Source organism: Lactuca saligna, chromosome 9, assembly GCF_052625555.1.
Source record: "Lactuca saligna cultivar CGN05327 chromosome 9, ASM5262555v1, whole genome shotgun sequence".
NCBI classification, from domain to species: domain Eukaryota; kingdom Viridiplantae; phylum Streptophyta; class Magnoliopsida; order Asterales; family Asteraceae; genus Lactuca; species Lactuca saligna.
Window position 1 is genome coordinate 109,326,799 of NC_136425.1, and position 25,848 is coordinate 109,352,646.

Genomic DNA, 25,848 nt, shown 5'->3' on the forward strand with positions numbered 1-25,848 from the left:
GATGCAAGGTTAAATTGGGGAGGAGGTGGCGGCGAAGAAGGATTGTTGTTGTTCTTTGAGCTGGGTCTCTTTCTGGGAGGCATCTTGATCTAATAAGATCAAGAAAGAGAGGATGGTAAGTCCTCTACATTGAATCGATAGATATGGCAGTTATATGATCCGAATAAGCGATAAAGCAGGAAAGAGTTATCGAAACAGTTAATTTATCGCTAAGAATAATCACAGAAAGCCACTCGAATAAGGATTTCTATAGAGGATTGGCTCGAGAAATACTCCTATAGTATTTCATGAATTGATTACGACAATGGTTCAATGCTTGGGATATTAGGGTAAGTTTTAGGCATGCTGCATACCACAGTCACTCCCAAGCACATGTTGGCTATGTCTCGAATGAATATAATTGGCCAGGCTATATTGACCCTAGACATGATTACATAACTGCCCAGGTTTAACCATAGTACACAACACCCAATTACTTATGTTCTATTCTACTTGTGGTTACGGATCGCAACGGTTGGATATACTTTTATACTTTTGAAAATACTTGTAGTTTGAAGACACTTTTAATTCAGAGCACTTAGGCCCTTTAGTGTTTATAGTTTTATACCATGTTAGGTTTGGTATACTTTATTCACTGTAAACAAGGGCTCTGATACCAATCTGTCACACCCCGAAAACCAAAGGAGGAAACATTTCCGGGGTTGACTCCACATTAAGTATCAAATCCAATGCACATAGTAAGTAAAGTAAAACAACCATTACATTATATAGGAAAAGTTTTACAATTGTTTCAAAAGTAAATTTTGTATAGTTGTGATACATTGCATATATATATTTAAACAAAATGGAACGGGTCTTCTGGGTACTCCGTCTTCAAGCCAAAAGGATCTTCGAGTACCTATTTTAATGCTGACCTGAGAACACAAGCGGTTTGAAAATCAGCATAACGTTGGTGAGTTCATAAACGGTTTTGTTTGTGAAAATGTTCAAGTTTCCTTTATGTTTCTAAAATGTTATACATACCAAGAAAATCCCATATTTTCTTAAAAGGGTTTGTTATTGTTTGTCAACATGTAAAGTAGAATTGTACATTGAAAAACATGTTTTCTCTTGTAAAGATGTATAGTTAAGTTATCTGGATTGACATATTGTTCTGGTTATGTACCAATGTATTCCCAGGAAAGTCCCATACTTTCCTGATTTGTATGTTATCGATTGTAAAAAGATGTAAAGTAAGGTTATCTGATTTGTTACCCTTTCTGGTTATGTAATGTTTTCCCCCAGGAAAGTCCGTACTTTCCTGAATGTTGGTTACCATGTGTAAATGATGTATTCTTATTAGACCTGGTTATGTACAAGGTTTGCCAAGAAAGTCCCTTACTTTGCTGAATGTTAGTTACTATATGTAAAAGATGTTTTTCCGAATACGTAGTTATGTTTAATGTTTCCCCAGGAAAGTCCCATACCTTCCTGAATGTTGGTTTCCAATGTGAAAGATGTATATTAGAGAACTGGTTATCTTGTGAATTGTATAAGGTTGTTCATTATTGTGACAACCCTATATTTTCCAAAAGCATTGTAACGCTCACAAGTCAAATAAAACTAAATTAACCTTGAAAATAAAGTGTTCAAATATCTAAGTTGGGATGCATCTAATATTAGATAACATGTCAAGGTTTCCGAAAACATAAAGAACGCTCAAAACCGGGTTATATTGAAGAAATTATAACCACTCGTATATTTACGACACGACGTTAAAACATTATTCGACGTAAAAAGTAAAATCTCAAAAATGTGCATTTTAGCCTTAAGAATCTAAACAAAAATCGTAGATCTCTTCGAAAGGTGAGCGTGCATAAAAAGATCGCCCAAATTGGACCTCATATGAAGAAGTTACGAATTTTCAAAGTTTCGGAACAGTAGTAGAGGGCTAAAAACTCGAATTGAAGATCGAGTGTAAATTAGCTAACGCAATCTAAATTAGAGTTGAAGACCTCCGCAATAGGAGCAAATTGATAAAAAGACAAACGGAAACCGATGCCGAATAAAGAACCTATGAATCTTTAACGAACTTTAGGAGGCCCGACCTATTTAAACTTATGTCATTAAAAACAAAATCAAAACTAGCCGACGGAGTCTAAAGGAAAGTTGTAAAGCATAATCTCACCTACGCGTGGGTATAAAGAACACGAAAAACGGACTTCGTACGCGAAAGTTACGGAATTTAGAAGAGGACAGGCCAGATTACGCCCCGCGTACTCTGGGAGTACGCCTTGCGTACTAGACCCAGAGTCGAGTCCCATCGGCCCGCCGACTCAACGCTTGGCTAGCCAGGAGTCGTAAGCCATGACGCATTGTTACGCCCCACGTAACCGAGGTACGCCCCGCGTACTTCGGAGGTACGCACCGCGTACGAGGGTTTCCAGCCTTATAAATAGAAGGCATAAGCTCGAGTTTTTGCACACCAATCACAAGTCCTCAGTCATTCTCTCATACTTCTAAGCTCCAGAAACCCTTCCCTCACCTCGGTTTCCGCACTCGAGCCCCCGACGAAAGATTTACGTTGCAGAGATCCCCGAAGAGCCCGACGACGCAACTATCCGCGATCGAAGTTCTACTTAACCCTAGCCTCTCTCTTCATACTTAACGAGTGAGTTCATACCCCTACTTTTCAATTCTTTTCATGTTTTAGGGGGGGAAATACAAGTACATTACACGTTAAAGTATCGTTTTATAAACATAAATGAAATTTCTATCTTCGAATATCGATACAAACAACTTATGTATACAAGAGCTATTATGTCACTAAGTTATTTTTAGTAAATGGAACATATTATCAGAAAAACTATAATGGGTATAGTTAATAAGTCAGTCCTACATTTTACATATACATCTTGAAAAACGAAACACTTTCAAAGGAAGTAAGGTTATTTCATTGTAAATCTACTTATACTAGGCAGTGTGAGATATTCAAACTTCAACGTACATTTTTGTATGCATTTCAAGTCCTGTATTATATACCATAATCTCTTGGAGGGAGAGCGTGATACTTGTGTATAGTTCTATACGGGATTGACAATCCCGCACCTAAACTACTAGCTATAGTTAGACCGGCAGGTCTGGGGTGACAAATGTCATAACACTGCAACACCAAAAGAATGTTGCTACACGCCGTCAGTGTCAATAGCATGGTTATAAAACTCACATAAAAGTATAAAACAAGATTGATTTACGAGATTCATATGTGTATTGCAGCTTTCTACATTAGTTTTCATACAAAGTTGTTTTTAATCATTTAAGTATAAAAGATACCAACACTTTCCAACTTTGGAAACTTTTTGAATCACTTACAAGAAAATATTGGATTTTCTAAAAACCTCGTTTACCAATTTACTATAAAAAAGGATATACTTTTCAACTCGAAACACTCATGAACTCACCAACTTAATTGTTGACACTTTTCAAAACCACTTGTATATATCAGGGAATCAGTGATACAGATAACAACCAGCTTTTGGGAGAAGGAACACTAACGATGTTTTTATTATTGAACATTTAACATCATATTGTAATATTCTTTTGATAACATGTATAACGCAACAATATACGTTTTCATTTTATATATATGATGGTTGTGTTACTTTCTTTACAATACTCAATTGTTGTGATACTACGTGAAGTCATCCACCCCCGAATGTTTCCGCCATTCTGGTTTGGGGGTGTGACAGATTGGTATCAGAGCATTGTTTATAGTGAACTAAGTATATCAAACCACATAAGATATACAAACTATAAATACAACGGGAACCAAAAAAAAAACCCTCTGACAAAACATTTTCAAAGAAATATATTTTCTTTAAATATATACATTTTTACTCGCATGTATCAGTCTCGTATCATGAATAGTTTTTCTAAAAAGTAGTAAGGCAGGTTGTGATACCACGATTGGACCTTGGGGTATGTAATCAAATCGAGAATAAGTATAGCATGATCAACTATATTTATCGACCAATGTACGTCGAGGAACGGTCGTAGTAGTCAACAAGCCAAAAACTTAAAAAAAACAAAATCTAGATTCGCTAAATTGAAATACTATAAGTCTATTGTTAAAAATAATTGAACGATAAAATATTTAAGCTCCGTAAAAATATAGATAGGCATAGGAAGTCATTAAATAGAAATTTGTCTTCTTATAAAAATCTCATACATCTATCCCAGTACAGACAAATGGCCGGATTTCCTTTACCGGGAGACCCCTACTACCTAAACCAAGGTAACGGCGGCTGGATAGAAGAAGACCCGAAGGAAGACCCAGAGGAAATCGAAGAAGAGGTCGAAGAAGAGTTCGAGGAGGGAGTCAAAGAAGGATTCGAAATCGAAGTCGGAGAAGAATACGAAGTCGACGAGGAGATCGTGGAAGTTTCTAGCGGAACAGACTCCGAACCGGAAGTAATCGACCCTCCCATCCCCCATCCACCCGTAATCAGACCATATCAACCGGGACCCATCCCCATCTGGGGAAGCCACCTCTACTACTAGAGCCGTCAGCAAGGTGTACGCCCTCCATTCGGCATGTGTCGGGATTTTTACAACGTCAGTGGGGGAGGCTCAGCTGATCGAGCACTACCTGTTGTCGTGAACGCTATAGCTAACCAAAACTACCAGGCAGACCAACAAGCAGCCAGAGTTCGCGAGATCAATGCTGCTACCCAAGGTAACGCCGCCGACATCCGCCGTTTGGAAGGACTACATGAGAATACCCAAATCTACACGGGGACACTTCAGAACCAAATGATAACAGCTCTAGATGAAATAAGAGAGATGAAAGAACAACAAGCAGATTTCGAGAGGCGACTGATGGGAGTCAAACGGTCAGATGCCGAATCCAGCTCCAAACGCCACAAGTAGAGCTTGTTCAAGCTCCAACAATTTTGATATAAACTAGGACCTCGGATAAAGTTTTTCCCTTATTTTCTTTTGTATCTGTAAACGGAGACCTCTAGATAGGTCAAATTTTCCTAAAACTAGAAGCATAATGTAACACACCTTAGGTGTGACATCTATATAAATATAAAGTACTTCTTTATATACCTCTCGAAACCTATGAAATTAACTAAATTGTTGTATCTAATTTGAAACCAAAAACTAAAGTCAAAACAAATTACAAGATACGACTAACCCTCAACTACACGATTGTCAAAACATTAGAAACTTATAGAATTCGTTCTTATTTTCTCTACCAGAACATGCCTCCTCATAGATCTGTTGGATTAATGTCTAAGTCCATAACTATAATTGGTAAGACTTGACCCGACCCGGCATGGTCCATTTGGGTTGCATGGCATCATGCACTTGGATAGACTAAAATGAGAGAAATAACACTTAAGGTTTGTTAATATATTATAAGTTCTAGTATATTAATAAGGTTATTTAATTAGTATTGATCAAGAATTAATTAAGTGATCAAAAGGAGACTAATTAAATATATGGGTTGATTGTGTAAATCATTCATTCTTATATATGTGGGCTTGTGATCCAAGATTCCTTATGTTGGACTAAGTCCATGGGGTGACCCATGGAAAGTCCATGGAGGTTAAAATCCATGGACCATAAGGAATGGGTAAAGTCATGAGTTACATGGTGTAACCCTAATAGCCACCATATAAAAGAAACCCATGGCTAAAGAAATCGTGACTATGTATGTGTATGAGGGCTAGACGATTTCATGAAGTGTTCTAATTTCTCTCTAAGTTATTCCAAGTGCTTATGGTGTTGTGTGAACCATTTGAGGTGTCACACTTGGGGCACTAGGCACTCAAGCTTCATGAAGACAAGAACTATCAAAGAGGTATGTATTCTATCTTGTTATATCCATTATTTTGTATGCTAGATTAGGATAATACCTTGGATGTTCATATTTGCATGTATAATAGAGAAAACATAGATCCAAGGTATTTAGGGTTTCATGTACACTTAGGAGTGTTAGAATGCTCATAACCCTACAGTGGTATCAGAGCCTAGGCTTGTTTTCTTGTTATACCTGCAATAGAAGCTGAAAAATCGAGTTTTGATGCTGTCAGCCCAGCTGACTCGCCGAGTCCATGAAGGGACTCGACGAGTCCAAGGCAAAATGCATCCAACTCGCCGAGTTGTGTTCATGCACTCGACGAGTTGGACCACAGACAGCATATCTTCGAGGTTTTTGGCTAGAAATGGACTAGGAACATTACCCTAAGTTGTTTTTGAACTTATAAACTTGTTTTTTAATGTGGTAATGTTCATGCTAATCCATTTTCAAAGATAATTGTCAATAGATTCATGTTTTGTATTAGTTTAAAGGTTAGACTAATTACATGAAAAAGTTTGATTTGAATTATCTTGTTCTTATGAGTTGCTTAGATTAATAGAAAAGTTGAGTGAAAAGTTGTTTTCAATCCAAATTAATCTAAGAGTTGATTCTAAAATGTGTTTGTGTAACTTATCCTCAAGTTACATGAAGAGTCACATTAAAAACTCATAAAACTCATAAAGTTGACAATGGTTACAAAAGATGAAGAGTCTTGTGCTTAAGTTATGGAGGTTCAAGAGTCACTTCATTAATAAATAAATAAATAAAATATGTAACCTTAATTAATTCCATAAGTTATAAAATAAAGAAAAGGTTAATTCTTTATTAGTTTAAAATCTTCCATAATTTGTCCACAAGTTATGGAACTTGAATAGTTTTTAGATTAAAACTACTTTAAATACATAAGTTATGGAATTAATTAGTTTTGAATAGTTTCAAAACTTGCCCTCAAGTTTTGGAATTTGTAAAGTTTTCTCTTATGAATACTTTAATTCCAAGTTAGCCCTTAGAATTTTAAAAGTTAAAATTCAACCCTCATACTTTATAATATTATAAGTTAATAATATTTATATGTATAAGAGTAAAGTCGGTCTTAGCGCTAGTACGCCTCATTCACGAAGCCGGTCTATAAGGTGGGTATAAGGTTGTTGCCTATAAAATGGCAACTTAATGGGTGTTCACTCTCACCCACCGCTTGCTTGACCGGTGGAAGGTCGTTAGCCGAACGGGTTTGACATGACTATAATTCTCCCTTCATTAAAAGTATTAATGATAAATACTAAGTAACTAAACCCTTAATAATTCCCAATCTTAGTTACTTAGGAAAATGTGAATAAGGTCCTAATCCATGAAATTACACTTTGCACTTTGTTTAAGTCGGTTAGTGGAGCGTGTGTGGTTAACCGGCACACTAACTCATATTTAACAAGGTAGGCAAAGGGTGACTTAATGTTTATCATAGTATCGATGGAGCGTGTGTGGTTAACCGGCACATCGATTGAGGGGTAAACACTTAAGGGTACCAAGTAATTTGCATGGTTACTTCACACCTTGTTTTGTGATCCTCGGCATCCCAGTCACAAAACCTGAAGGGCACACTCGAGATTGAAACATGCCATTGAACAGTTCAATGAATCTCAAAAGATCTAGGAGTTTCAAAACCAATTAAAAACCTAATAATACATTTCGTTTATCTTGGTGGAAATTGGTGAATCGTCATTCACCTACCTTCAAATTGTTTTATATCTTGGATTACGGCATACCTCTTCTAAGTTATAAAATAGTTTGTTGGGTCCTAGCCTTAATATTTCATATTGGGTGTCATATTAAGGACTTTAAGATCAACTACCTTGAATATCTCCCAAAACATGTCTGGTTTAGACATTTATGATCTTCCCAAATCTCTTGAAACAAGCATTCCTAATGAAGACGATGTCCCATAGATATCATACTTCTTTCTCCTCCTCCAATTATTCTCCCTAACCCACAAGTTCTTGAAAAGTTTAAGATCACTCAAGCCCTAATGGCAAGGCAAGGTCTAGGTGTGATCACATCTTGGAGATGTAGTCACATATTGACAAGCCGGGAGAGTTGGGTGTCAATGTCTTGAGAAAGTTGGTGGTTCAACTACTTTCTAAGTCACATAGTGAGTTCTTTTGGAACACCTATGAAACAGACTATGACAAGACCCTTAATGATCTTATCTATTTGCTAAGATCAACTTCCTGAAACTTTATGGACATTGACAATAGTGACACAGGAAATACAGAAAAAACATTCTCTTCCCAATGGAAAGGGATCGGCCATAGTCAACTCGGTTGAACAAATGGTAAAGAGAAAAGCTAAGTCTGTGATAGTCCCGTGTACCATTATCAAAGGGTCCATATGTTTAATTTTCCAAAGAAAGGGTCATTAGTTGCGAAGCTGCCAAATTTACCTAAGGGTGTTAAAGTCAATAAGGTTGACTCTACTTCAGGTAAAGTCTACTACTCTAACTCTGTTAAGTTTCTATTATGAGATTCTTGATGCATGATGTGACTGGGTCACATGGTAATGTTTTAAGAATCAAAGAAAAGTAAAGGAACTTAAAGAAAGAATATGCTGAATCTGATCGCATAGATGGATTTCTATTGCGTAGTTTGAAAAATCGGATTCTTGATCTAATTCTTAGGAGTTATGAGATATTGCTAAGGAATAGATAACAACAAGTTTTTATATGGATTGTAAGGATAAGTTTTTCCGCATAGTTTTAAAAATAAAAGAAATTTTTTTGATTTTATTTATTTTAAAATATCCTTACAATGGCATTTGAGGAAAAATTGTTGCTTATATGATTCCATTAATAGCAAGAGTTTAAATATGAAATTGATTCTTTCATTTGTGGTAATGTCTAAATTTACCAAATAAGGAAAGATTCTCATCATCCAAAGTCCCAATTGGACCGGGACTTGGAATCATGCGAGTTGTATAGCATGATGAATGAGAACTTTCAAGTATTGGAAAAATTAAGACTAATTACTTATTCACATGGATGTGTGAGTCAAGTAATGGACTAAGGAATTGAGTACATAGTAATGTGCACTGATTAAGTCCACCACAAAAGATTAATAAGACTATTCGTCATAGTTTACTAAAGCTCAGTAAATATGATTATACTTACAAGCTTAAGTGTAACTCTGAGACATTGGAAAATGTTCCAATGTAAGGCAGAGCGAATAAGAAGAATCAAATTAGGCAGATGGATAAAAGTTTCTCAAATCTGAAAAGATGGGAGAGTACTTTAGTATCAGCTTTGTGATCATCTTAATGGTTAAGAATCCATATCAAAAATTAGTTCTCTAAGGAAGTCTTAGTGCATTCTTATGACTAAGAGGAAGGGATCTTGAATTGTTGAAATGGTTAAATCAAGAAGATGAGTCATACTTCGTTCCAATACAAGTCTTAGAGTCATACTCCAAGATTGTAATATGAGTGACATGTCTTAAAGAAGGTTTAAAACACTTGACAAATGTAAGAGTAAAAGTTTTCTACTCTTGTACATTTGAAATTGGTAAGTTGTGATGTTTTGGATAAAACAAAGACCAACTAAGGCCAATTGTGTGAAGTGTTTGTCTTGATTTGAATCCGCACTATCTCTTGGATGTTTGACAAGGGAGTCTTATAGGACAAGAGGATAGTGGGAGTCTTAAAGGTCTTGAAATTCTCAAGAACTAATCAAGAATAAAACCTAAAGTTCTTCACTAGCACACGACTTAAGGTTTATAACCTATCGTGTTGACATATTCTGTGCCCATTCTAGTTAAAGTTGGCTTTGCATATGAGTTCTTAGAGTTCTCAATGTGTTGCACAACAACTTGGAAGCAATGGTAGGCCCTTGAGCTACCAGGTGGCAAGAAATTAAGATTGAGTTCAATCCATAAGGTTTTGGATTTGTCATTATCTTTGTCTTGTGATTATGGTTTTGACAAATTCATATGGATAGGAACTCATACACCATATAAATCTAAGTGTCATAAGGTTTCTCTCCGATTCACGGAAATGATGGTGAGGAAACACTTTCACTAAGTAGATTTTAGTTAGATAGCAATTGTGATATTTGCATTCTCAAAGTCGTTAGTGGAGCGTGTGTGGTTTACCGGCACACTAACTTGGACTTGTGAGAAATGGCAAACGTCAAAAACGATCAAGACTATGATTACGGCATCCCTTTTCATAGTTCTTAAAATTGTTTTGACACACCCATGAGCTATCTAAGGGAAGGTGTATGTTTTTTGATAAAGTCTTATCAAAACAATCTAGTATCAGAAATCTGAACTTTGGTCAGAAAGTCAATAAAGTATTGATTTCTAGAAGTCGAGTTTTCTGAGTACATGTCAAAGCTAGTGGGAGCATAAGTGTTATGCTAATAATCATCATGTTAGTGGGAGCATGATAATTGCGATAAGTATTGCAAGCTAGCAATGTTAATTATAGAAAACAAAAGGTTTCAATTGGGAAAAAGTTGTTTTGCTATAATTAAGGGAGAGGAAATTATACTTCATCTCAAATCTATAAGCTTAGATCGTGAGGTTTTAATCATTTAGTCAAGGATATATATGAATTTCATGTTGGAATGGCTCAACATAAGGAAATTCTGTATATGGGTCCATTATTTGCGTTCTTAAATTCGATTATGATTATGGCATCCCTTTTCATAATCTGAATTATGAGAACTTGGCAAATTGAAATGGAAATGTTATAGCAAAAGACTGGTTTAGTCTTTATGTGAGACATCATGAATCGTGTCCCATATCCTTCGGATATAGGATCGATTACATGTGCTATATTCATCCTTTCTAAAATTTTCCAAATGTCTAGGGCATTAAGAAGGGAAAAGGTTTAGAACTGGATATGACTAAAAGGATTAAACAATTGTCGAGGACAATCTAAGGTTTACCAAAGATTGGTTGCTCAAGGACAGTTGGAAGTGTAGTGATAATTCTGGAAGGACCATATTGACATAATCTGTAAGGAGGCAACTCTTGTTCAGTAGTGATAGTCGAAATGGAATCTGGAAATGTTTCAAAGTTAGAATTTTCAATCTGTGTAAGATTAAGGAAACTTAATGCAAGAAGGATGGTTCCAAGGACTTGATCTCCTTTGGAATGCTCTTTAATGATTGTTGTTAAGTCTTTCTGACTTTGTGCATAATCATTACAAGAGGATCGATGCATATAAGTTTAGAATCTAACAGATTTCAGTAAATGACATGAATTTGGAATTCTTGCATTTGCAGTAAGGATTTGGGAGTGTGAAAAGAGAATCATTGAAGTTATGTTCAATTGATCTAGTTCACAAAGTAAAGATCATAGACAAACATAGTATGCATACTTGGTGTATGGCATGACTAGTGTTTAGAAAACATAGTGTACATGCCTGGAGCATGGGACAACTATTGTTTTAAATTCAAGAATAATGTTGATAGCTGAAACAATATACAATAAATAATGTGTAATCATATGGTGATAAATAAAAAGTGTTTTATTTATATTCATAAGCTCTGAGACCATATTGGATTCAATTATTATTGTGTTTCACTTTGCATGTTTTGACTTCCCGAATAAACTAGGTTATTCTTCCGGAATGACTAAGTTATTCAAACCATCCACAGTCGGTCATATGTTGGAAGTAGATATGCATTAAGACTATCATGGGTTGGCTTGTAGAGGTCTAAGTTGTTGGACAAAGGGCTACAACACTCATGAGTGCTCATAAGTTCTGAGTATTGGATTCAACCCGCGCTCATTGGAATCACTTCATGGATTTTATCACGAGTGATCATGAGACGATAATATCTTATATTCTTCAAACCTAGAGATATGAGTTGTTACTATGAGTTGATAGTACATTGATTACACGAAACGCATTGGTAACTCGATGTTATAAAACGTGTCTTTGTGTATGATTCAACAAGTAGTAGAACAAGCCATATGAGTCGAAGTTTATCCATTCCTTTTACCTTCGGGATGAAAGCGATATCTGTGGGCCCCTCGATGATTTGATGATGACAAATGGAAGTGCTCGGCCGGGCCAGGACTGATTTGATTTGTTCAATTAGTCAGTCGTCATAAATCGGAAATCGGGAAACAACAAATGGACAGAGAGAATGATTATAATCCATGTCTCAGTCTATATGATATCTAGAATGGAGGAATATATGATCCCTTATCTAATGGACAAGTCATTGACAAGATCAGAGTTCATCTACAAGGTCAGAGTTCGACAGAAGCTTTTGAAAGCTACGATTGCCAGTTGGTTCCTGAAGTCATACGCAAAAATAGTTTTAAACTTATCCAAGTGGGAGACTGTTGGATTAATGTCTAAGTCCATAACTATAATTGGTAAGACTTGACCCGACCCGGCATGGTCCATTTGGGTTGCATGGCATCATGCACTTGGGAGTGTTAGAATGCTCATAACCCTACAAGATCAACACGCAGAAACTCAACTCCAGCACCACCTCCACCACCCCCTCCAACTATGGATGCAACTATGTTCCAAACTGCTGTAACAGCCGCTGTAACCGCGACGATGGCTCAAATGAGCAACAATGGGTCAGGAGGAGGAATAAACAGCTTTACAAATAGCCCAAGCCAAGGCCGTTCCGGAGTCTGCACTTACAAAGACTTCACCAATGGAAAACCTATTCCCTTTTATGGGACTAGGGGAGTATTGGCTCTGTCCCACAGGATAGAGAAAACGGAAGCCGTATTTGAAATTTGCGCATGCCCTGAAGAAAGCAAAGTAAAATTTGCTGACTGTATATTCTCTGAACGCACCTTGACATGGTGGAACGGCCACGTCAAGACACTAACCCTAGTGGTGGCGAACTCCATGGGTTGGGAAAACTTGAAGCGAATGCTCCTTCGGGAATACTGCCCAAGAGGCGAGATTCAGAAGCTTGAACAAGAATTGTGGAACCTTTTGATGGTAGGCTCGGACATCGCAGGCTACACCAACAGGTTCAGTGATTTGATAACACTTTTTCCAGGGATGTTGATTCTAGAAAGCCAAAAAGTGGAGAGGTACATCTGGGGATTATCACCCCAACTGCGAGGAAGTGTGTTAGCTTCCAAGCCCATGACCTTCGACAGCGCCAAGGAACTGGCGCAATCTCTCGTTGATCATGGCGTCTGCCAAGGAGTCACGACTATCGTAGCTGAACCAACCAAAAGGAACAACGACAACAATAACAATGCCAACAACAACAGCAAGAAGAAATTCTGGAACAATAGAAAGGGGCAAACCTCGCAAGAACCTTCAAAGAAACAAATGGTGGCGGTTCATGCTGCTACTGCTCCCGCCACAACTCCTACAACCCTGGCGCCAACAAAACAATATGCAGGGAACTTGCCCAAGTGCAGCAAATTCAACTACCATCACCACGGTAATTTCCGCGAGATGTACTGTAAGAACTGCGATAGGAAAGGGCACACTGCCCGTTTCTGTAAAGCGCCAGCGCGGCCAGTCACTCAAGTTCCTGGTACTGGGGTAAGCCAAGCGTGTTATGGATGTGGAGAAACTGGGCATTTCAAGAGGGAATGCCCCAAGACAAGGAATGTTGGTATTGGGAGAGTGCTGGCGATAGGTCAAAATGAAGCAATAACTGATCCAACAGTAGTTACAGGTACGTTTCTCCTTGACAACACTTATGCATGCATACTCTTTGACTGCGGTGGGGAGAGAAGTTTTATGAGTCATAAATTCAAACACCTACTTAACCAAAGACCCCAACCACTTAATAAAATATTCACTGTAGAAATGGCTAATGGAAAAACAGAAAGCACAAGTGATATGTACGTAGGGTGCACATTAGATTTAAACGAACACTTATTTCAAATCGACCTTATGCCCATTTCGATAAGAAGTTTTGATGTAATCATCGGTATGGACTGGTTGAGTCTTCACCATGCTGAAATTCTTTGCCATGAAAAGGCCGTTCGTCTCAATCTGCCCAACGGTGAAAATCTGATCATATATGGAGACAAACCCAGTTCAAATTTGCAAATCATCTCCTGTATTAAAGCACGGAAATATCTTCGCAAGGAATACCATGCCTTTCTAGCCCACGTAGTAGACCAGAAACAAGAACGAAAGAACATTAAAGACATTCCGGAAGTCTACAACTTCCCATACATTTTCCCAGAAGATCTTCCAAGAATTCCACCGGAACGTCAAGTCGAATTCAGGATCGACTTAATCCCCAGAGCGACCCCAGTAGCAAAGTCACCTTACCGTTTAGCTCCAGCCGAGATGCAGGAACTGTCCAGCCAATTGAACGAGCTGTTGAGCAAGGGATTCATCAGACCAAGCTTCTCACCATGGGGAGCACCAGTCCTGTTCGTGAAAGAGAAGGACGGGTCTTTTAGCATGTGCATCGATTATCGAGAGCTGAACAAACTCACAATCAAGAACTGATATCCCTTACCACGCATAGACGATCTGTTCGACCAACTACAGGGAGCGAGCTACTTCTCAAAGATCGACCTAAGATCTGGTTATCACCAACTGCGAGTACTAGAAGGAGACATCCCCAAAACGGCTTTCCGAACACGATATGGTCACTATGAGTTTGTAGTAATGCCCTTCGGATTGACAAACGCTCCAGCGGTGTTCATGGATTTGATGAACCGAGTATGTCGTCCCTTCCTGGACAAATTTGTGATCGTGTTCATAGATGATATACTCATCTATTCTAGAAGCCAGGAAGAACACATCCAACATCTCCGCCAGGTTTTGGAAACACTGAGGATAGAGAAACTGTATGCAAAACTTTCAAAGTGCGAATTTTGGATTCGGGAGGTGGATTTCCTAGGACACGTAGTAAGCAAGGAAGGAATACACGTGGATCCCTCGAAGATCAGGGCAATAGAGAGTTGGACGATTCCAAGAACCCCTACAGAGATCCGACAATTTTTGGGACTCGCCGGGTATTACCGAAGGTTCATACAAAATTTCTCCAAGATTGACAAACCACTCACCACACTAACTCAGAAGAATGTGACCTTCGACTGGGGAGAAAAACAAGACGCTGCGTTTCAAACGCTAAAGCGAGCATTATGTAGTGCGCCCATCCTAACCCTGCCAGAAGGGACGGAAGACTTCGTGGTCTATTGTGATGCATCAAATCAAGGACTTGGGTGTGTCCTGATGCAACGAGGGAAGGTCATCGCCTATGCCTCAAGACAACTAAAGACGCATGAAGTGAACTACACCACGCACGATCTTGAGCTAGGAGCAGTCGCCTTCGCTCTAAAGATATGGAGACACTACCTCTACGGCACGAAATGTACGATCTTCACTGACCATAAAAGCCTCCAACATATCCTCAACCAGAAAGAACTTAACATGAGACAAAGACGGTGGGTAGAACTACTAAGTGATTACGAATGCGAAATTCAATATCACCCCGGAAAGGCTAATGTAGTGGCAGATGCACTCAGTCAGAAGGAGTACTCAGGTCGCCGAGTGAAGTCCCTAACTATGACGATCCATTCACACCTGTCCACGCAAATCAAGGAAGCCCAAATAGAAGCCTTGAAATCCGAAAATGTGGCAGGAGAAGCCCTAAGAGGAATGGAGAAGAACCTTGAAACCAAGAGCGATAGAGTTCGTTATTTCATGGATCGAATATGGACACCGAAGTTTGGTGGATTCAGAGAAATCGTCATGGACGAAGCCCATAAAACACGATACTCCATACATCCCCGCTCCGACAAGATGTATCTCGACCTCAAGAAGTTGTACTGGTGGCCGAACATGAAAACCGAAATTGCTACCTACGTGAGTAAATGTCTGACATGCGCTAAGGTCAAAATAGAATACCAAAAGCCTTCGGGTTTATTACAACAACCAGAAATACCCGAATGGAAGTGGGAGCGGATAACCATGGTTTTCATAACCAAGTTACCCAAAACGACAAGCGGACTCGACACCATTTGGGTAATTGTCGACAGGTTAACTAAATCAGCACATTTCCTACCGATCAAAGAGACAGATAAATTGGAGAAGTTAACAAGGACATACCTCAGAGAAATTGTACGACTGCATGGTGTGCCCATATCCATTATCTCGGACCGAGATAGTAGATTCACCTCAAGGTTCTGGCAGTCGCTACAAAAAGCTTTGGGGACAAGACTAGACATGAGTACCGCTTATCACCCACAAACCAACGGCCAGAGCGAGAGAACCATACAAACCCTAGAAGACATGCTGAGAGCTTGCGTAATCGAATTTGGCAAAGCATGGGACACACATCTACCCTTGTTCGAGTTCTCGTACAACAATAGCTACCACACCAGTATCAAAGCTGCCCCGTTCGAAGCCCTCTATGGCCGCAAGTGTAGGTCACCTTTATGCTGGGCCGAAGTGGGGGACACACAACTAGCAAGAGCACAAGCAACTGATAACACACTCACTGGACCAGAGATCATAAGGGAAACTACAGAGAAGATTGTTCAAATCCGAGAACGTCTAAAGGGATCAGGGGATAGACAAAAGAGTTATGCAGATAAGAGACGAAAACCCTTGGAATTCCAAGTTGGAGACCGTGTCCTACAAAAAGTCTCGCCTTGGAAAGGATTAATACGCTTCGGAAAACGTGGGAAACTGAACCCCAGATACATCGGACCATTCGAGATCCTTGCCAGGATCGGTCCAGTGGCTTACAAACTTAGACTACCTCAAGAACTCCACAACGTACACCCTACCTTTCACGTATCAAACCTAAAGAAGTGCTTATCCGATGAGACGTCCCTCTAGACGAAATTGCAATAAATGAAAACCTCCAATTTGTAGAGGAACCAGTCGAGATCATGGATCGGGAAGTCAAAAGGACTAAACAAAGCCGCATACCTATCGTAAAGGTCCGCTGGAACGCCAAGCGAGGACCTGAATACACCTGGGAACGAGAGGATCAGATGAAACAAAAGTACCCGCATCTTTTTCCTAAACTGTAAACTCTATCTTAGATTAAATTTCGGGACGAAATTCCCCTAACAGGGGGATGATGTGACAACCCTATATTTTCCAAAAGCATTGTAACGCTCACAAGTCAAATAAAACTAAATTAACCTTGAAAATAAAGTGTTCAAATATCTAAGTTGGGATGCATCAAATATTAGATAACCTGTCAAGGTTTCCGAAAACATAAAGAACGCTCAAAACCGGGTTATATTTAAGAAATTATAACCAATCGTATATTTACGACACGACGTTAAAACATTATTCGATGTAAAAAGTAAAATCTCAATAATGTGCATTTTAGCCTTAAGTATCTAAACAAAAATCGTAGATCTCGTCGAAAGGTGAGCGTGCATAAAAAGATCGCCCAAATTGGACCTCGTATGAAGAAGTTACGAATTTTCAAAGTTTCGGAACAGTAGTAGAGGGCTAAAAACTCGAATTGAAGATCGAGTGTAAATTATCTAACGCAATCTAAATGAGAGTTGAAGACCTCCGCAATAGGAGCAAATTGATAAAAAGACAAACGGAAACCGACGCCGAATAAAGAACCTATAAATCTTTAACGAACTTTAGGAGGCCCGGCCTATTTAGAATTATCTCATTAAAAATAAACTCAAAACTAGCCAACGGAGTCTAAAGGAAAGTTGTAAAGCATAATCTCACCTACACGTGGATATAAAGAACACGAAAAACGGAGCTCGTACGCGAAAGTTACGGAATTTAGAAGAGGACAGGCCAGATTACGCCCCGCGTACTCTGGGAGTACGCCCCGCGTACTAGACCCAGAGTCGAGTCCCCTCGGCCCGCCCACTCTACGCTTAGCTAGCCTGGAGTCGTAAGCCATGACGCATTGTTACGCCCCGCGTAACCGAGGTACGCCCCGCGTACGAGGGTTGCTAGCCCAATAAATAGAAGGCATAAGCTGGAGTTTTTGCACACCAATCACAAGTCCTTAGTCATTATCTCATACTTCTAAGCTCCAGAGACCATCCCCTCACCTCGGTTTCCGCACTCGAGCCCCCAACGAAAGATTTACGCTGCAGAGATCCCCGAAGAGCCCGACGACGCAACTATCCGCGATCGAAGTTCTACTTAACCCTAGCCTCTCTCTTCAAACTTAATGAGTGAGTTCATACCCTTACTTTTCAATTCTTTTCATGTTTTAGGGGGGGGGGGGGAAATACAAGTCCATTACACGTTAAAGTATCGTTTTATAAACATAAATGAAATTTCTATCTTCGAATATCGATACAAACAACTTATGTATACAAGAGCTATTATGTCACTAAGTTATTTTTAGTAAATGGAACATACTATCGGAAAAACTACAATGGGTATAGTTAACAAGTCAGTCCTACATTTTACATATACATCTTGTCAAACGAAACACTTTCAAAGGAAGTAGGGTCATTTCATTGTAAATCTACTTATACTAGGCAACGTGAGATATTCAAACTTGAACGTACATTTTTGTATGCATTTCAAGTCCTGTATTATATACCATAATCTCTTGGAGGGAGAGCGTGATACTTGTGTATAGATCTATACGGCATTGACAATCCCGCACCTAAACTACTAGCTATAGTTAGACCGGCAGGTCTGGGGTGAGAAATGTCATAACACTGCAACACCTGAAGAATGTTGTTACAGGACGTCAGTGTCAATAGCATGGTTATAAAACTCACATAAAAGTATAAAACAAGATTGATTTACGAGATTCATATGTGCATTGCAGCTTTCTACATTAGTTTTCATACAAAGTTGTTTTTAATCTTTTACGTATAAAAGATACCAACACTTTCCAACTTTGGAAACTTTTTGAATCACTTACAAGAAAATATTGGATTTTCTAAAAACCTCGTTTACCAATTTACTACTGTCACACCCCGCTAAAGCGGAAACGCAAGGTATGACAGCGATAACGGTTTCATTGCAAAAGATAAAGATACATCACCATAGCAGTATTTAAAAGTTTACAACCCATAGCTTCAAAAGAACAAAATACAAGTTTTTCAAAATAACATTGTTCAAAATATAGCTTCATAATAGCTTCAACACGATGCAGCATGCTCTATGATGATGAATCTTTACATCCACTTACTAATTATTTCCTGAAAAAGCATGTAAAACGAGCGTCAACTATGAAAATAGTTGGTGAGTATCACAAGTTTATAAAATCGAGCGTACAATAAGGCTTTTCGTAAATACAAGTACATTGCTTCAATGATAAACAAGTTGATTGCTATTAATGAATACAAGTTTATTGCTATAACGAGAAACGAGTTTGTATGTGTATGAGCAAACAATGAGTCTCAACCAAACCTATGACTGAAGCCCTATCGAGATCTATGCTTATCGTTCCATAGATGAATATGGTATCATGCACTCCAGCGATTCGGGCGAGTGAGGAGTTGTCAATTCCTAATAGCGCTATCCATATCGACCATTGGCTCAAAGAGTTAATGGTTAGAGGTAAGGGAAGGGCCTTTGTACGATAAGTTCTCATGTTCCGTGTTGCATAGACATACATAAAGAAACATAGCAATACAATAGCAATCATGTTTGATACAATTCAATTTAAGTACAACATGCAAACAATAGTTTTTCTGGACATGCTTTTCCACCCCAAAACATAAAAAAACGAAAATAGGGGAGTGCGTGAATACTCACGATGTTTTGTGTAGACACAAGCGGTACTTCGGGATGCACCAACGTCTTACTACCGGGATCCTACGACACCAAACACACGCACTAGTGAGTTTCCATGTCGATATCTAATGCTAATATACTAAACTCTACATATAGGGAAATGCCAATTTATGTTTTAGTATTGGATTTATATCATTTTGTTACACTTTTTCTGATGTATTGAAATTTTACAAGTCGTGCGATTAATTACAACCTTGGAAGGTTAATTTTCCAAATTTTAAGTCTCAATAACAACATAAATTCACGAAAAATAGTATTCGAGGGATAAAAATTCTCAAACTTTTTATTTAACTGTTAATACACAATACTAAGCTGGGAAAATTATAAAAATGGATTTCCAAGCTGTTTAATTATATTTTATAATTTTTGAGCATTTATTTCAATAAAAATTGAAATAAATAGTAAACAGTTTCCAAAATTACCCAAACTTTTTATTTAATTGTTATTATACATAAATAGGCTGGGAAAAATATAAAATATATTTTTCAGTGGTTATTTGTATTTTTCCTTGTTTTATTCCTTTAAATAGTCATTAATTAAAGAAATATTATTAAACAGTTAAAATAAATTACCATAAATTTTTGTAACATCATTTACAGTATAAATATCTTGGGAAAAATATCAAAAGTGGTTTTCATAATGTATAAACTGGTTTTGGGTATTTATGTATATTTAAGTGAATTTTAGTGCAATTAACTTTAGAAAATAAGGGAAAAATAGTTTACAGTGGAGAAAAATATTCAAAATTTTTATGTAACCTCCTACTATATAATATGATATCCTGGCAAATTTTCATGAATTTTGGATAATCAGAACTATTTTTCCCATTTTTAAGCCATTATAATTACCAAAAATTGGGAAAAATAGCTAGACATGATGAAAAATCTTGAAATTATTTTCTTGAGTCACCCATCACAAGTAAGGTATGCGAAAATTGTTAGATACAATTTTCACATCCTAAAAAGTGGTTTTGTAATTTATCATGTCCTAAATAAAAGAAAATTAGAAATCATATGAAACAGTAACAAAAATTGCTGAAATTTGGTGAGGGGTCATTATTCCCCATAAGTATCATCCATGAATTTATTTAGGATTTATTGACCTCTGGAAGTATTTTATATGATTTATGCCCTTGGTTTTAGCAATAATTCTAATAAATCAAATAAATAACAAAAGCTCTTGAAATTTTCCAGATTATCTCATGCATGCAAGGGCTTTCAAAAGTAAAAATGTTAAGAATGTATTCAGAAGAGAAATGAGGGTAATGATTCCAAACAATTTAAGAAAAGTTGCATGCAATAATGCATGAAGTGTAGATGTGGCCGAGGTTCATGAATTTTTGTAGCCCATTCAGTGAGGTTTTAAGCCACGAAATTTCAACCATAACTCACTAGATATGTTAAGTTTCTAAGGTATTTTTCCTAAGATTTATGGTTGGGTTTAAGACCATTGTTTAAGCAAGATAAAAATAGTGATCACAGAAAAAGAGCTGTATGCGCAACCTTTTTGTAAAATCTGCCAAAAATCGGATATTTAATATTTTACAGTAAGACCAGTTGGGTTTGAAAGTTAACTCGTGGAACTAACCAATACAAAAAGAATATCATGATTTGGTTAAAAAATGACTGAGTTATGACTGTTCAAAGTCGAACAAAATAATCTGGCAGATTGCATGTTTGCTTGTGTGCATTTTTAGGGTATTTCAATAAGAACATCATGCATGTCCTTGGTAAGGCCCGATTTCTAACACATGCATGGAATGAATGAGCATCCAAGATGTACTAGAAATGGTTTAATGCTTTCGTTCATGCATGAACACACAAGAAATGGAGAAGAACATGAAATATTATGTTTTGATGTCACATGATCATATGTGCTTCTTTTCCACTCCTTGCATGGGTTTGATCCCGGATTTTCACCATCTTTAACACATGCATTGTGTTATGGTGAGAATCTACAAACCACAAGGGGAGAATAAAGATTTCTAGCCATGGAAAGGCATAGAATCCGAAAAGTAGAGAAGACTAAGAAGAAAAAGAGGTTTAACCATGAAACTATGGAAGAAGATGTTGTTGTTTACCTTGGTTTTGATCTTGAGAGAAGTAAGAACACTTCAAGGGATTCAAAATCTGGAAATTTTGCAGAGGATTGAGAGGATTTTCGTGAGTTTAGAGAGAAGGAAGAAGAGAGTGAAGTGAGAGAGTGAAGTGGAAGAGGTGGAGTAAGGGTTTAGGCTTGATGATTGTGTTTTGGGGAAGAGAGAGGGCATGGGGAGAGGTGATGGCCGGTTTTTGCATGCCTTTTGGCCTCCTCTCTCCTAAATTTTAAACTTTATAAACTTCCCTCCCATATTTTATATAAAAACATTCATTTTTATAAAATGTTTATTAAGCAATTTGATTTATTTAAAAATCTTGTTTTCAACAAATAATTTATGATTAATACTTGTAATTTATATTTCTAGTTCATTGGTATAATCCATAATTTGATTAATATAATTTGATACTAGGAAGTTTATAGCCAAATTTTATAAAGTTTTTAAGCTTTATATTTTATAACTTTGGATTTTTGGCTCTTTAGGGTTTTTGGAACATTGTTTGGTATTCAACAACATGTTGAAGTATAATTAGAGTGTTTTAATTTATTTTTAGAGTTTTATACCCTATTTCAATTATAACAAAGCTTGAAGCTTTATTCTAATTATAGTATTGGCATTTCCTATTGTAGCTAAGCAACTTACTAGAATTGTAAGTATCAAGTATATTAGTCCTAGACCTTAGTTGGATCCTAGTTTATGCAAGATTTTTGACCTAATTTATACTACTAGGTCATGACATGTTGTGCATGAATGGTTATTATAAAGATGCATGAGTCCAAGAATGACCTGAATTGGTAGTTGTCACAGTATCCCCCACTTAAAAAGAATTTCTTCCCGAAATTCATTCTATGTCATCGCTTGTCATCGCAAGGGAAAAGTTGCGGATACTTTTCCTTTATGAAGTCCTCGCGCTCCCAGGTGTACTCCGGCCCGCGTTTTGAGTTCCATCGAACTTTCACAATCGGGATCTTACTCCGCTTAAGTTGTTTTACCTCCCTGTCAAGGATTTCTATCGGCTCCTCAACGAAGCTCAGCTTATCATTGATCTTAATTTCCTCCAGGGGTACTATCAATGTTTCGTCGGCTAGACATTTCTTAAGGTTGGAGACGTGGAATGTGTCGTGAATGGCGCTTAACTCTTGGGGCAATTGGAGTTTATACGCTACTGGACCAATCCTTTCAAGGATTTCAAAGGGTCCAACATATCTCGGGCTTAGTTTTCCTTTCTTACCAAAACGCACAAGCCCTTTCCAAGGCGACACTTTTAAAAGTACCTTGTCTCCTACTTGGAATTCTAATGGTTTTCGACGATTATCCGCATAACTTTTCTGACGATCTCTAGCAGCTTTAAGCTTATCTTTGATGATAGTAATCTTGTCAGATGTTTCCTGGATAAGTTCGACTCTAGTCAACTGTCTGTCTCTGATTTCTGTCCAGCATAAGGGCGAACGACACTTGCGTCCATACAATGCTTCATATGGAGCACATTGGATACTCGTGTGGTAACTGTTATTGTAGGAAAACTCAATTAGGGGCAAATGAGTATCCCAATTTCCTTTGAACTCAATGACACACGCTCGTAGCATGTCTTCCAATGTTTGTATTGTTCTCTCTGTTTGCCCATCTGTCTGAGGGTGGTAAACTGTGCTCAAATCTATCTTGGTTCCTAGTGCCCTCTGTAACATCCACCAAAATCGAGATGTAAAACGACTATCTCTATCAGAAATGATAGATAGGGGTACACCATGCAGAGAAACAATTTTGTCGATGTAGATTTGGGCCAATTTTTCCATCTTGAAATCTTCTCGAATAGGGAGAAAGTGAGCGGATTTCGTCAGTCGATCCACTATGACCCAAATTGAGTCGTGACCTCTAGCAGTTCTAGGGAGTTTGGTAACGAAATCCATAGATATTTGCTCCCATTTCCATTGGGGAATTTCAGGTTGTTGCAACAACCCGGAAGGTTTCTGATGTTCAGCTTTGACTATTGAGCATGTCAAACACTTCCCGACGTACAAGGCAATATCCTTTTTCATTCCAGGCCACCAATAGTACTCTTTAAGATCCTTGTACATCTTATCTGCTCCAGGGTGGATGGAGTATTTAGATCGATGAGACTCTTCTAATACCATGTCTCTCAGGTTGTTAACCCTTGGAATCCAGACCCTGTCTTTAAAATAACGAACTCCATCAGGTTTGGTTTCAAATCTTTCTTCCAAACCATGTAAAGTTTCGCCTGGAAGATTTTCCTTGCATAACGCTTTCTCCTGGGCATTAATGATTTGAGATTTCAAGCTTGTCTGAATTACCATTCCCAAAGCTCTCACACGGGAAGGTTTCACTCTTACTTTCCTACTAAGAGCGTCGGCTACTACGTTAGCCTTTCCTGGGTGGTATCGTATCTCACAATCATAATCACTAAACAACTCTACCCATCTTCTCTGCCGCATGTTTAACATTTTCTGATCCAGGATATGCTGAAGGCTTTTGTGATCGGTATAAATGGTGCATTTGGTTCCGTACAAATAATGCCTCCATATCTTAAGGGCGAAAACTATTGCTCCTAGTTCTAGATCATGGGTGGTATAATTCTTCTCGTGCGGTTTGAGTTGTCTGGAAGCATATGCAATGACCCTATCTTTTTGCATTAGCACACATCCTAATCCTTGATGAGACGCATCACAATACACCACAAAGTTCTCTGATCCTTCTGGTAAAGCCAGAATTGGTGCATTGCACAGCTTGTTTTTCAGGATTTGAAACGCCTCTTCGTGTTTCTCTTCCCAGAGAAATTTTCTATCCTTTTGGGTCAAAGATGTTAATGGTTGAGCAATCCTAGAGAAATTCTCAATGAAGCGTCTGTAGTACCCAGCTAATCCTAGGAATTGTCGTATTTCTGTCGGGGTTTTGGGGGCCTCCCATTTCTTGATTGCCTCTATCTTAGCTGGATCTACATGGATTCCTCTTTCACCGATCACATGACCAAGAAAATGTACTTCCCGAATCCAAAATTCACACTTAGTGAACTTGGCATACAATTTTTGTTCCTTCAACAGCTCCAACACTAGCTTTAGATGTCTATTGTGATCTTCTTTGGTCCGCGAGTAAACAAGTATGTCATCGATAAAGACAATTATAAACCTGTCTAGGTATGGTCTACAGACCCTATTCATCAAATCCATGAATACAGCGGGTGCGTTCGTTAGTCCAAAAGGCATGACTAAGAATTCATAATGTCCATAACGGGTTCTAAACGCTGTCTTGTGAATGTCCTCTTCGTGAATTCTTAGCTGATGATACCCTGACCGAAGGTCGATTTTTGAGAAGTAGGAAGCGCCCTGCAACTGATTGAACAAGTCATCTATTCTAGGGAGGGGATATCGATTCTTGATTGTCAACTTGTTCAATTCTCTGTAATCAATGCACATTCGGAACGAACCATCTTTCTTTTTGACGAATAACACTGGGGCTCCCCAAGGTGAAGAACTTGGTCGAATAAACCCTTTGTCTAGAAGTTCTTGAAGTTGTCCGGATAGTTCTTGCATCTCGGATGGTGCAAGGCGATATGGTGCTTTTGCTACCGGTGCCGCTCCGGGAACTAAGTCTATCCGAAATTCGACCTGTCTATAAGGGGGTAGACCGGGCAATTCCTCCGGAAATACTTCGGGATAGTTTTGAACCACTGGAATCTCCTTGAGTTGCTTAGCTTCAGGTTCTCTTTCTAGCACATGGGCCATGCATGCAATACAATTCTTCTTCAGGTACTTGTGAACCTTCACGCTTGATACTATGTTTAAACTTCTTCCTGGCTTCTCACCGTGTATGATAAGGGTTTCTCCATTAGGGAGAGGCACTCTGATGACTTTCTCATAACAACCAATGTCTGCTCTATTTTTGGATAACCAATCCATCCCTACTATCACATCAAAACTACCTAGCTCTATAGGAATTAGGTCAATGCTAAAGAGTTTATCAGCTAAATTCAGAGTACAACCAGGAATTATATCACTAGCCCTAATTTCATACCCATCAGCAAGTTCAATAGCATATGTAATCCTCATCTTTACCGATTTCAAGCCAATTAACGGTCTAAATGCTAAAGAAACAAAACTCCTATCTGCTCCCGCATCGAATATTACTGATGCAAAGTGGTTGTTCAGGAGGAACGTACCTGTTATCACTTCAGGGT